Source organism: Procambarus clarkii, chromosome 39, assembly GCF_040958095.1.
Source record: "Procambarus clarkii isolate CNS0578487 chromosome 39, FALCON_Pclarkii_2.0, whole genome shotgun sequence".
NCBI lineage: Eukaryota > Metazoa > Arthropoda > Malacostraca > Decapoda > Cambaridae > Procambarus > Procambarus clarkii.
In genome coordinates, this window is record NC_091188.1 from 27,007,208 (window position 1) to 27,020,572 (window position 13,365).

General features: G+C 36.6%; 1 pseudogene; it reads right to left on the bottom strand.

Moving 5' to 3' along the window:
- Positions 1-3,123: 3,123 nt before the first annotated feature.
- LOC123748836 (S-adenosylmethionine synthase-like) lies at positions 3,124-4,290 on the bottom strand (annotated as a pseudogene).
- Positions 4,291-13,365: the final 9,075 nt, after the last annotated feature.

Here is a 13,365-nt window from a genome sequence, read left to right on the forward strand (position 1 = left end):
GTGGACTAGGGAAAAGAGTATATGAATCCCATATTAATCGATGATAAAGAGTGCGGAATGGCATGTATGACGAGTCAAGAATAACATGGCTTCAAATTTTACAAACTCTGGAACAAATAATTAAAAGATGACGATATGGAACAAGTGCAAATATGTTTTCTAATAACACCTGTGGTAGGGACGACATTTTTTGGATTAGAGTTTGCATCAACACCTGTTGTATTACAGTGTTCAGTAAGCAAAACAGTAAGTAATTTAAGTAGGGTAGTAGTAGTAGTAGTAGTCTTTTTTTTTTTTAATCAGGGACTCAAATCTCTTTTTTTTCAACTATCCATCAGGGTGTTTGTGACTGCTGTCACATCTGCACACGTTCAATGTTGAATATACTACTCAATATCATTGGATACTAACCAGAAAACTAATCAATATCGACATAGTATAGAGTATATAGTATAGTGCTGGATACTGGAAAACAATCCAACATTGAATGACTCATTCAACATTGAATTACTCATTCAATATTGAATGGTATTCCAATATTTAATATAATATCCAATATCACTTAATACTGGAAAACTACTCAACAGGATAAAAACAATAACATATTTGACTTTGGTTGCATAATTACTTTATTTTTTAAAAATATCTGAATTAAAAATCATATAATTAAAAAAAGAGAAAATTAAGAATGAATAATCTACTGTCAACAATTATTATGTTAATAATATTAATTATTTTCCTAACAGTTATAGTAGTCATTAATTCACGGAAAAAATCTAAAAATACTAAAAAATTATATAAAAAGGAAAACAATTACAATTCCATCAGCCATGACACAACACCAGAGTCCATTGAGCTAATACAAGATGTAGGAGGAGGAGTGGGAAGGGAATTACACAACGCAGGAGTAGTGGGAGGGGAATTACACAACGCAGGAGTAGTGGGAGGGGAATTACACAACGCAGGAGTAGTGGGAGGGGAATTACACAGCGCTGGAGAAGGAGTAGAGTTACATGACGCAGGGGGAGGAGGAGCAGAAGAATTACAAGACGATGGAGAGGGAGGAGGAGAATTACAAGACACTGGAGAAGGAGGAGGAGGAGGAGAATTACAAGATGCCAGAGAAGGAAGAGGAGGAGGAGGAGAATTACATGATGCCGGAGAAGGAAGAGGAGGAGGAGGAGGAGGAAGCGGAGGAGGAGGAGGAGGAGTAGGAGAATTACAAGATGCCGGAGAAGGAGGAGAAGAAGGCGGAGGAGAATTACAAACAAGTGAAAATGAGTCCTCTGGCGTTCCTCACGTCATCAGTAAAATGGAATCCGTCGAACAACCTCATGAATTACTTCAAGAATTATTACAATCCTCCACAGATTCGTCTGAACTTCGAAAATCCCAAATGAAATCCAAACTTATAGAATCATTATTCTCGCCATTTATCGAAGACATAAAAACTTATAAAGGTCTCTTTATTGTTCCCAAACCACCAATTTCGTATAATCCTAAAACTATTACTGAAACTGATAAGACACTAATTCAACCCTTTAATAAATTCCTTAGTTATTATGATGAAATCCACAACTTTACCAATGGTTATTCTGCATATTACATAAATAAACTATATACAAATTCTAATATTGATAGGGGATATTATACAAAAAATCCAATTATATTAATATTTCCATGGAATTTCCATAATTTCACACCTGATATTTATACAGATCGACGTGAAATAAAAGATGTCAAATTAAAGAACAATTTAGATGCATCACGTAAAAAATGTCGAAAGGAAGGAAAATTATTTTACATGAACAAATTGTTGATATCATGTACCCATGCTGCACGTCAAGATATATTTAATTGTGGATTTTATTCGGACAGTTTCCCAATGAAAGAAAATTCACTACCCCCATTCGTGGTTATGAAACTTGAACTCGAAGACGGTCATAATGAGGTGGAATGTAAAATGTTAGCTAAGAATATTAATTCCTCAGACACATTTGCTAGCATTAAATTTAACATTTATGTGGAAGTCGAGAAAGAAGAACAAACAAAAGAATCACATGGAGGAGGAGAATTACAAAATGCAGGAGAAGGAGTAGGAAAGGTAAAAACTTCACAAACAGTAGAAGGAGGAGGAGGAGGAGAACCACAAACAGTTGGAGGAGGAGAAGGAGGAGGAGGAGGAGGAGACCCACAAACAGTTGGAGGAGAAGGAGGAGGAGGAGGAGGAGGAGAACCACAAACAGTTGGAGGAGGAGGAGGAGGAGGAGGAGACCCACAAACAGTTGGAGGAGAAGGAGGAGGAGGAGGAGGAGGAGACCCACAAACAGTTGGAGGAGAAGGAGGAGGAGGAGGAGGAGAACCACAAACAGTTGGAGGAGGAGGAGGAGGAGGAGGAGGAGACCCACAAACAGTTGGAGGAGAAGGAGGAGGAGGAGAATCACAAACAGTAGAAGGAGGAGGAGGAGAATCACAAACAGTAGAAGGAGGAAAATCACAAACAGTTGGAGGAGGAGGACAAACAGTAAAAGGAGGAGGAGGAGTAGGAGGAGGAGGAGAAGAATCACAAACAGTTGGAGGAGAAGGAGGAGGACAAACAGTAGAAGGAGGAGGAGGAGGAGGAGGAGAAGAATCACAAACAGTTGGAGGAGAAGGAGGAGAACCACAAACAGTTGGAGGAGAAGGAGGAGGAGGAGGAGGAGGAGGAGGAGGAGAATCACAAACAGTAGAAGGAGGAGGAGGAGGAGGAGGAGGATCACATAGAACCCCCCACCGAAAAAAAGATAAAAAAACCTGGATTCAGTTTAGTGGAAGAAAACGTATTTATCTTGACCCAGACGCTGGTCTTATAGAGTCATTTTAATTTTATTTACTCTGATATATAAAAGGCCTGGAGATTTTATATACTCTGGTATATAAAACTATCAATTGAATATAAAATTAAAGGTTCCCAGCAGGCTTCTGTGCTGGCTAGGGTTCAAGTCTCCTGGTGGGAAAGTTGTATAACTTCACTCTCGTGTTTAGGAGAGTTGTGAATCAAGCATAGACATAGTGTTCTCCCATATTAACAGGGACTTGATGAAAAACGTACAAATGATAGTCATCCTTAAGAATTATTTGACTCTAAAATTCAGGGATGGTCAACTTCTTGGGCTGTTCCCAAGAGAACTGTTGCCGTCCAAAATGTCCATAACACCACGTATCACTGTAAATTGGTCTCTTTAAGCCCAGCTCCTTGACAATATGTCCTAGTCGTAGATCAAAGTTGTGGTTAACAATCTTCAGAAGCTGTTTTGATGTGTACTGTGAGGTGCCATAGTGGAAGATGCTGATGCTTATGGGGTGCACAACACTAATGGCGTAAGATACCTGAACCAAACAGCGTCTACATAATTTGTTTTACACCAGTGACTTGGCAACCCATCGGGCGGCATAGGCCGCTGAGCGGTCAATCTTTGTGTAATCTTTGCCAGAGAATGCTCCCCAGCCGTGAGCGCCCCACCCACCGTAAGTGTCAACGATGATTTTCCTACCAGTTAGCCCAACGTTACCTTGAGGTCCACCCATGATGAATTCTCCGCAAGGGTTGATGTGGTATTTCGTTTGAGTATCTATATATTTTTCAGGAATAATGACCTTGATGACCTTCTCTATAACCTTGTCACGCAAAGCTTCGACAGTAATTTGTTCCGAGTGCTGTACAGAAGCGACAACAGTGTTCACTCTTTTGGGAATAACAGCTCCTTGATCGAAGGCATACTGGCATGTGACTTGAGTCTTACAGTCAGGTCGCCCCCACCAGAACGTCCCATCTCTTCGCAGCTCTGCAATCTTCTGATTGAGACGGTGTGCCAGCATAATAGTTAAGGGCATGCACTCATCGGTCTCATCAGTGGCATAACCAAACATCAGTCCCTGGTCCCCTGAACCAGTGTTGTCATCACTGCGCCCGATGTGTACACCATTAGCAATCTCCGCACACTTTTGCTCCAGGGCCAGAAGAATATTGCAGGTCTTGTAGTCAAAGCCCTTTCGTGAATCATCAAAACCAATTTTCTTAACAATATCACGCACAATTTGTTGATAATTAACTTGGGCCTTGGACGTAATCTCCCCACAGATCAGGATCATACCAGTTTTGGTACACGTTTCACAAGCAACTTTGGCGTCAGGGTCCTGGCTAAGATGGGCATCAAGCACTGCGTCGCTGATCTGATCGCAAATTTTGTCGGGGTGGCCTTCGCCTACGCTCTCACTGGTGAAGAGGAACGTCTCATGATCTCCATCCATGCTCTCAGCGCACTATCCTGGGGAACGAAAATGTTACTTCTAAGTACTCTTGAATTTGGGACCAGGTTTCCTTGGCTAGATTTTAACTAAATAAAAATCCGTTATGTAAAGGAATATTATTAAAAACATTGACCTAATTGTGTGAAGAGAGAAAGAGAGAGAGAGAGAACGCAAACCTGGTCACGTGGAGAGAGAGCAACTGAGCAACTGTAAAGCAAGTGTGCAGCTGCTCTGTCTTATAACAAAACTGTGAGTCAAAAAAGAATATGGATCATTTATTTTATTTTGAAATGATTATAAACCATTAAAAAAAAATCATTATTACTCATTCTAATGGTGAAAGGGATAATAATAATATTGTGTCAATAATTATAGAAGTATTTATTAGTCATATATAAAAATGTAATAGAAGGAACAATAAGATTTGAAATTCAATTCATATATTTCCAACCAGTCTCCAAGGTAAACAGCCTCTGTCAAATGGTAGATAAGATACATTATAAATCATCTTTGTTATATGTTGTTAACAAAAAGCTGCTGTACGTGTGGACATTTGTATCCAAGATGTTTTTTCTCTATTATTAATTCTCTCCCGCAACCACCACATTCTCTTTTTTTGGAGGGTTCATAATGATTGAGATGACGATGATGTTCCCTAATAATACTTCTAATTTCTAGAAGAGTCTTGGGTATGAAGTATTCAATATGGTCTCCCTCAGCGCCTTCACCTGCCAACACATCTGCGCGTTCATTTCCATAGATTCCAACATGGGAGGGAATCCACAGGAACTTGACAACTCTTCCCTGGTTGGTTAGTACCTTCACAACTCTCTTAATTTCAGCGACTATTGAAAGATTCTCGTCCCGATCTTTATTTAGGCTTTGCAGTGCTGCTCTCGAATCGGTGCAAATCACTGCACCAGTAGTATTCTGTTCAATAATATACCTTAATAGCAATGGCAGTTAACTCTGCTTGTGTTGAAGAGGTATAGTTCTCAATGCACGCTTTTTCCTCATTTTTTGGTGGAAAAAATACATCATCCTTCTTAATTACCGTGTATGCTGCACCCGCCAGGCCATTAATAGGATTAGAAGACCCATCAGTGAAGATTTGATCTAGTTCATCTCCAGCTTCATTATAAATTTCCTTAAGATACTTGTGGCTTATTTCTTGGGGTACCATGTTGGTTTTTTTCTTTACCATATCATTGATGATAATCCTGCACGAGTCATTCAGGGGATCCACCCAGGGAGGTAATCTTTCTACAGGCATGAGCTCACGAGCTTGTTGAAGTAGGTGAAGATCTTCAAGGTAGCCGACTGCTCTGTGATGCCATTTTTTGCTTCTCTTGTTTCCCCCTGAAAGTAGCACAGAGCTCAATTTTTTTTAGCCATGTCATTATAATGGGGATCTCTGGCAATCCTAATTGCAAGCTTAGCATTCAGTTCCACAATTCTTTCTTTAATACTGGGAAGGGATAATAACTCTTTTTGTAGATTGGACATTTCAGCAGTTTTTTTCTTTGGAACTCCAAGAATGATTGAAATGGCTTCATCCTGTATGCTTTCTAGCCTATTCATATCACTTTGTGAATAAGTACATAAAACAGGTGCTGCATTGTCAATGACGGAGCGTACATAGTTTGTGTACATCATTTTAAGTACAGCAATAGAGGCTCCATGGCCATCATTCCAAGTCATAGCTTTCAGTTTCAGTTCCCTGAGTCGACTTTTGCATGTTCCTATGATTTCATTGAGCTCCTCTTTCTTTCCCTTGTTTGAGCCGACGGTGACGCCAAGGTACCGATAGTGGTCAACCCATTCAAGTGTTACACCATTAATTTGCAGTTCTTCATTTTCTCTCCGCTTGCGATGGGAGTATGCTTTTGTCTTGTTTGTGGAGAGAGTGAAACCGAGCTCAATACATTTCCTTCCAAGGAGTTCAATGGCCTGTTTTATTTTATCAAAGGTGGAAGCTTGTATTAGGACATCATCTGCATATCCCACTAGTTGTGTTCCTTCAGGAAAATCAATATTGGCAATTGCATTCATAAGTACATTGAATAGTGTAGGGCTTAAGACTCCTCCTTTGGGGGTCCCGAGTTCCATATTCATTGTTCTTGAGATTGCTCCATTGAAGTAGACCTTAGCTTTCCTCCCTGTGAGGTAGTCTTCAATCCATTTCATGAGTCTCCCCTTGACACCCATACATGCAAGCTCGTCCAGGATCGCAATTCCCTGGGCTTTGTCGAAGGCTCCTTTTATGTCAACAAATACAGAGTACCTAGCCGTGTCATTAACCAGGTAATTAATTATACAATTGGCTGTGCTCCGTCCTTTGACATATCCATTGACTCCTTCCCCAAACCTACCTATTTTGTGTAACAGTCGTTTTAGGATGATCTTTTCCAGCATCTTGCAAGTACATGACACGAGACTGATAGGTCTGTAATTGCCAGGGTCATTCGGATTTGGTATGGGAACAATTTTGGCGTGTTTCCATTGTGTGGGCAGAACTCCATTTAGGAATGATTTGTTAAACAATAGGAGTAGTGGATTCCCAGGCACTTCACACAGTGCATTAAGTATGTCGTAGGTAATGCCATCCTCACCAGGTGCTGTAATTTTACCTCTCTTAACAGCCGCCCTTACTTCCTGGGCTGTGATAGGTTCTCCATATTCGTCCTCACTAGACTGTGCTCTCGCTATTCTAGTTCTTCTGTCATTCTGTAGCAGGAGCTGTTCCATGACGATTTCCGTTGAGAGGGAGGAGGAGGATGCTGCCTTACTCCACATGTGAATTAATTCTTCAGCTTTACTCTGTGGATCTTTGCCTCGAGGCATTTTCTTCCGAGGGGGTCTTCGTCGAGGCGTACGGCGCTGAATTCTAAGACAACTTTCAATTTGGTGATTAAGGTCATCAACAAATGTATCAATATCTTCTGGGATTTGGTATTCCCTGAACCAGTCATTCATCCTGTCTATGAAGATTGGCTTCATATCTCGTCTGAGTGATAACCACCTTCTTCTTTTATTTGACTCATTCTTTCTCAAATTGTTCATGTCGACAAAGGTAATCAGTGTGCCCGGTGGTCACAACATAAACTTTTGCCCAAGGTATATAATATGCTACTGACATCTGTGTCAAGTGAATTGAACAGGAGAACATCCTCTTTTATATCCCTCTATAAATAAAATATATATAAAAAAAATATTTATTTTAATTTGTTTTCTTTTATTAATCCAATTATCCTTCTTTAATTATCGAACATTGTAATTTGTTAATTATATATTGTTTTGAATGGGAAAGATGCTTACATACATACATATATATCTCAAAGGCATAGATTAGTTTAGTAAAGTTACTACAAAAAATTCAATATAATAGTAGTAATTAGGTTACATTTGTATACTACAGGACTTTAGGACTTTCAGTTGTGTGGGCCTAGCTAGTTTGTTTCCCCTTAGCTGGCAGAATACAACCCCCCTGCAACAGCATTTGTAGGATTCATGGGGCATAGATAAGACCAAGGAGTATGCTTACCTCTACAATTACAACAAAATGGAAATTTTTGTTTCTTTGTACACTCTTTAGAGTCATGTTTATTACCACAGTACTTACACCTGGGGTCGTACTGACATTTCAAAACCAAATGACCCCAATAATAACACTTCAGGCATAATTTTGGCTTCTCTTGGTATTTTGAAACTTTTCTATAGCCTAGTCCTTGTACAAAATTTTTTTTAGGAGCCTCACCTTTTATTAAAGCTATAACCTGACTTTGTTTTTTATAATGAACAATGTTTCTCTTTACCCAAACAACACTGTCATTGTAAAGGAGATGATCGGGATCCAAGTAAGTTGGATATTTGAAAAGTATGACCTTTGTGAAAATACCTTCTTCTGGAACAACCATCACAATATTCTGAAAGCCATCTGTAGTTAAATGTTTAACTGCCTCTTCTGTTCCAACTGTGATATATGGCTGATGAAGACCCTGACCCTCCTTGAACACTGGTTTAAAATCTGGATACTCCATAGCTAAACGTACAGTCCACACCATCTTTTCATTGAAGTTCAGTAGGCATGTTTTAGGAAATAACAACCGCCTCCTTAGGCAGACCGCCTCAGTCATTTCATTAACACATAAGTTACTCACTCTTATCACTGTAATCGTTGAGAATCACTAATTTACACTGTATATTTAGCTAGTTGTTTGATTACTACTACTACTACTAATTTCTGTTGATTCAAAAAAAAAAATAAAAAATTTGCGGCACAGGGGCATTTGGTATGCTCAATGTCCTAAACTTCCTCTAACAAATTCGGAATAAATATTCATTCACAAATTAGTTGTGAAATTCGATCTCTCTTTTTCATAATAAAATATACTTTAGAATAATTGAAGAGAACCACAGAAACATTTCACTATCAATGACACCACCCCTAACATCAATGTGATTAAAAAAAAAAAATAAAAAAAGTAAGACCAGATCTTGGAGCTATTCTTCATAACAACCTTCTGGTACTTTTACTTGAATATCTATCTTGATTACACCTTTTCCTTGTGCTGGCACAGTAACATCGTAGGCAGCACTGAAGCAAAAGGTAGATTGTTAATTAAAATATATTAAAATATATATGGTAATTAAAATATATTTAAATATAAATAAGTCATAAATTAAAAAAAAAGTAAATTCCAACTATACCTGTACAAGTCATATCCAGCAGCTAGTGTAGATCCAAAATGAACATAATATATGCCAAGAAAATGTGGTGGTAATAGAAAAAAAGTTCAGGTAGGAGAGATATATATCTGTGTTTACTCTCACTCCGACAGAATTAATAATCTCATTAATATTTCTACTCCTTTTATATGTTCCTTGAGGTGCCAGTTACCACCAGAAACAAGTAAAAAAGTTCTTTAAAGATTTGGTCAATGTTCCAATACACTTATTAGTTTTCAAAAAACGTCTGAAAATGAATGTCTGGAGTTATCAAATCTAAAGCTGATATATCTTTGGTAAATTGTTCCAACAAATGTTCATCCAGGCTGGTTATGCTTTTAAATACAGTTCCACATTCAAAACAAGTAAAAAAGTTGTTTAAAGATTTGGGACTGATTTGCTGTTTGTTTCCACATATATCATATTTTTTTTCACTATTTGTTTTCAAAGGCTGAATCATGTGTATTGATTTCAAATGTAGGGTCAAGTTATATTCATCCCTAAATCTATTCCCACACAATTGACATTTTAACCGTTTTACTCTGTGTGTTCCCATATGTCTAGTCAAGTCGCATTTTTTAAGGAATTTTTTTCTACATACGTCACATGAAAACCATTTTTCTCTAATGTGTTGTTTGTTTGTTTTTTCACACTCACTGCACTTTGGAGTTTTACCGGTATGAATTGTAAAAAGGATAGTCTTCTTTGTATGAGTTGTGAAATGGACTGTTAGTGTTCTTATTGTACTATATTTTTTTCCACATACATCACATAAAAAAAGTTGTTTGTTGTATGGGTTTTTGTTTGATCAAGTGACATCTCTAAGAGAATTATCTCACTTCCACCTGAAAATAAAATAAAATAAATTAATTTATATAATTATTCTGATTTATAATATATACATTGACTCTTATTACATTATAGTAATATGATATACTTTATTTTTATTACTTAATAATTAACTTTGTTTTAATAGACTTAAGTAAATTATACAACATACGTATGGGGTTGGGGTTGAAGAAACATTAAATGTTGAATGTGCTTTAGATTGTGTGATTGTTGTTTTACTACTCAGAATGAAGTGTCCATGAAGTATGGCGAACCTGTAATGATTTGCATAGCCTGGCAAACTCTTTTATATACCAATCCAGTCAGACTGATACAGACTTGAGAGGCTATAGTTACTTACTCAGTTATTTGTGACGTATTTTCATTATGTTTTTGTAATTATTTAACTGATCAATAACCATTTGAGAATATATTTTTTTTCTCTCTCTCTCTCTTTTTCTCCTACCCTATGTTATATATTTATATATTTACAATGAAGGGAAGAGAAGAGGATGGCTCACTGGGATGTGTTTTGTCAAAGAAAAACCCAGCACAATAACACTGCCTGAGTAGTAGGTGACTGCCCTCAACAAGAAGAGCAAGGGTTTATTTAGACCTGCTCTCTCTCTCTCTCCAAGTGTTAGTTTAAAATATTATTTGTTTCTTCAAGTCAATCTTCATCTAACAAACAAGATGTGGGAAGTAAATCAATCAATGAAAATGAGATGATGTGTAAAATTCACAAAGTTTTGGCTTTGTTAATATTTATTATGTTGATATATTGGTGTTATAGTAATGGTCAGATGGATAACGAAGACATGATCAATATAATATAATGTTAAGACAAATTGTCCTAGTGTTAGGTGGTTACCTAACTTTTAAATAAAATGATACAACCAGTTTTTGCCCCCCCTCCCCTCTATACTACTAAATTTTATAAGATAGGAATTAAATAAAGGATATTTAATTTCTATATCTCTTTTATTCGCTCTAAATAAACCTTTTCTCTATGATCCTTGTCAAATATTTTTGCATCATTTAGAATTTTTGAAGTGTTCACACATCGCATCTTGAAACGATCCCGATCTGCAGCAGCTGTGTTCCACATTTTACCATCTATTCTAGCTTTCTGATAGGCATATGCCCATACATATAAATATCGTATCGTTATATGTGGATTAAATTGAACTTCCTTTTTCATTTTTTCTTTTCTCTCCTCCATTATCCTCTATTTGACAAGTACACGTTTAGGTTCAGGTCTGAAAAGAAAACATAAATAAAGAATCACACTCCCACGATGATTGATTGATTGAATACAGTTCCAACAACCAACACCCACAATACCACCAACATCACCATCATTTTATAATTATCTGAAAATGACCAAAAAAATAGGTCTTTGTATATTATAAGCTCAGAAATATATATATAATACAATGGTAAATAACAAGATTATGATTTTTTAATATAAATAATGTAAATGTCATATAATACCTTCAAGAGATGATTTTGAGGATTAGCTAAAGATGCGCGTTGGAGTAACTCTAACCCAGCTCAGACCGACTTATCTCCTCTCCGTCCCTTATTAGAATGCACAAGATAGTGTGGGTATCTCTGTTACATCCTGTCATCATATACATTACAATAGACTTGCCCAGCTGATAAATGGACCGACTCAGCCGGATTTCCTTGAAAAATCTATATATGATTTGATTTACATACCTTATTTTTTAACTAATTATCTTTTTAGTAATAATATTTAAACAAGTTAGTATATCATGCTTTACAGTATTAAATCCTACATATAACAAAATAATCCCAATTTTATTAAACATTTTTTTTTTTAAATCTCTGTTAATTTGTTCAATGTCTATATAATGAGTAGGACCTTGAATTTCTATACCTAATTGTAAATCTGAGAAATATATATCAATTTCAAATAGTTTGTTATTTTTTAATAGTCCTCTTTTGTTTATATCTACTTTGATATTATTATTTTTTTGTTTTTTTTGTTAAATGATAAAATATAGATTTATATACACGATATTCTAATTTACTCTTAAATTTTCCCAAAGGAAAATTTCTATATTTTTTATTCATAGTTTTTTATATCCCATTTACAATAGATTTTTCTTTATAAGAAAAAATCACTTAAAAAAAAAAAATATGTTACATTTTGAGTAAGAAAAAGACATAGGTGGGAATTTTGAATGTATATAATTGAAACCAAAAATGCATAATTTTCAAATAAATAACAACATCGATGATTTACAAGAAGATGATGATGGGGGTTCTGGTAGGAGTTGTCACTGGTGTGTGTGTGGATAAAGTGTGAGTAGTGGTATCTATGATTTTCCCAAATTTCATCTTAATAATGTAAGATAGATACTTTTTTTATGGTACTTGCACTTGGCTCTCCACCCCATCCTATCTGTGATTAATTTCGTGAAACCATTATAAATATACAGATAAAGAATATCTTTCTCTCATTCTATCACAGATTACAATGGATAAGCTGGTGCTTGCAGCTATGGCCTTAGTGGTGTTGTTCTTGGAGGCGCAAGTTCTGGCGGCGGTGATGATGGCGCTCTTGGATGCACTGGTCCTGGCGGTAATGGTGATGCTCTTGGTAGTTCTGGTCCTGGCTGTGGTGGTGGTGGTGCTTTTTGAGGTTCTGGTTCTAGTAGTGGAAGTATTGTTCTTGAAGGTCCTGGTCCTGGTGGTGGTGGTCAAATTGCTTGAGGCCATATTAGGACAACCCCGGGGCCCAGCAACCCCTCGGTCCGGTCCGCAACCAGTCACCCTTTTTTTTCTTACAAACCCTGTCATGAAAATGTTCATTCCTCTTACCAATCACACATATATCATATTGTCGAATATGGTAAAAAAAACGACAAATTAGCTAACTAGCTAGTTAGGAATATAATTTCTAAACTGTATTAATATGGAGTATATTAATAAAAATTATTTATAGTTATGGATTTCATTAAATCACAATGATTCCTCCCTGGACAACAAACCATCCACCATCCTTCTTCTTCCAGCACAAGCGTACTCCTGATTATACTTCCAAAAAACTTTCTTCTAACTTTTGAATACCCAATATAATATTAACTGTTTTAAGTGGATTCGCTCGAGATTTATCTGGGCGATGTCGGCAAACCTTTATAATGTTTCTGTTGTTATTTAACAACACCTCATATATCTCACCATCATGAAAATTTTCAAATGGTAATGATGGGGATATTGATGGTTTGGACATGCTTAATTCCCCTTGAAAGAAAATGTAATAAGGTGCTAAATCATTTCTAAAATGGGCTCGTAATACTTGTAATATATTCATCCTTTCTGCAGCATTAAAAGCCGTAGAGACAATGTCTATAATGGCAACTGGTCGATAATTATGTACCATAAAGGAAGATGAATTATTGTTTATAGAGTATAGATCAGTTTCTACTGATCTATACTTATGTAAAAATGAAATCGATCAAAGAATGGAGAATATGTTGGGGTATTAAA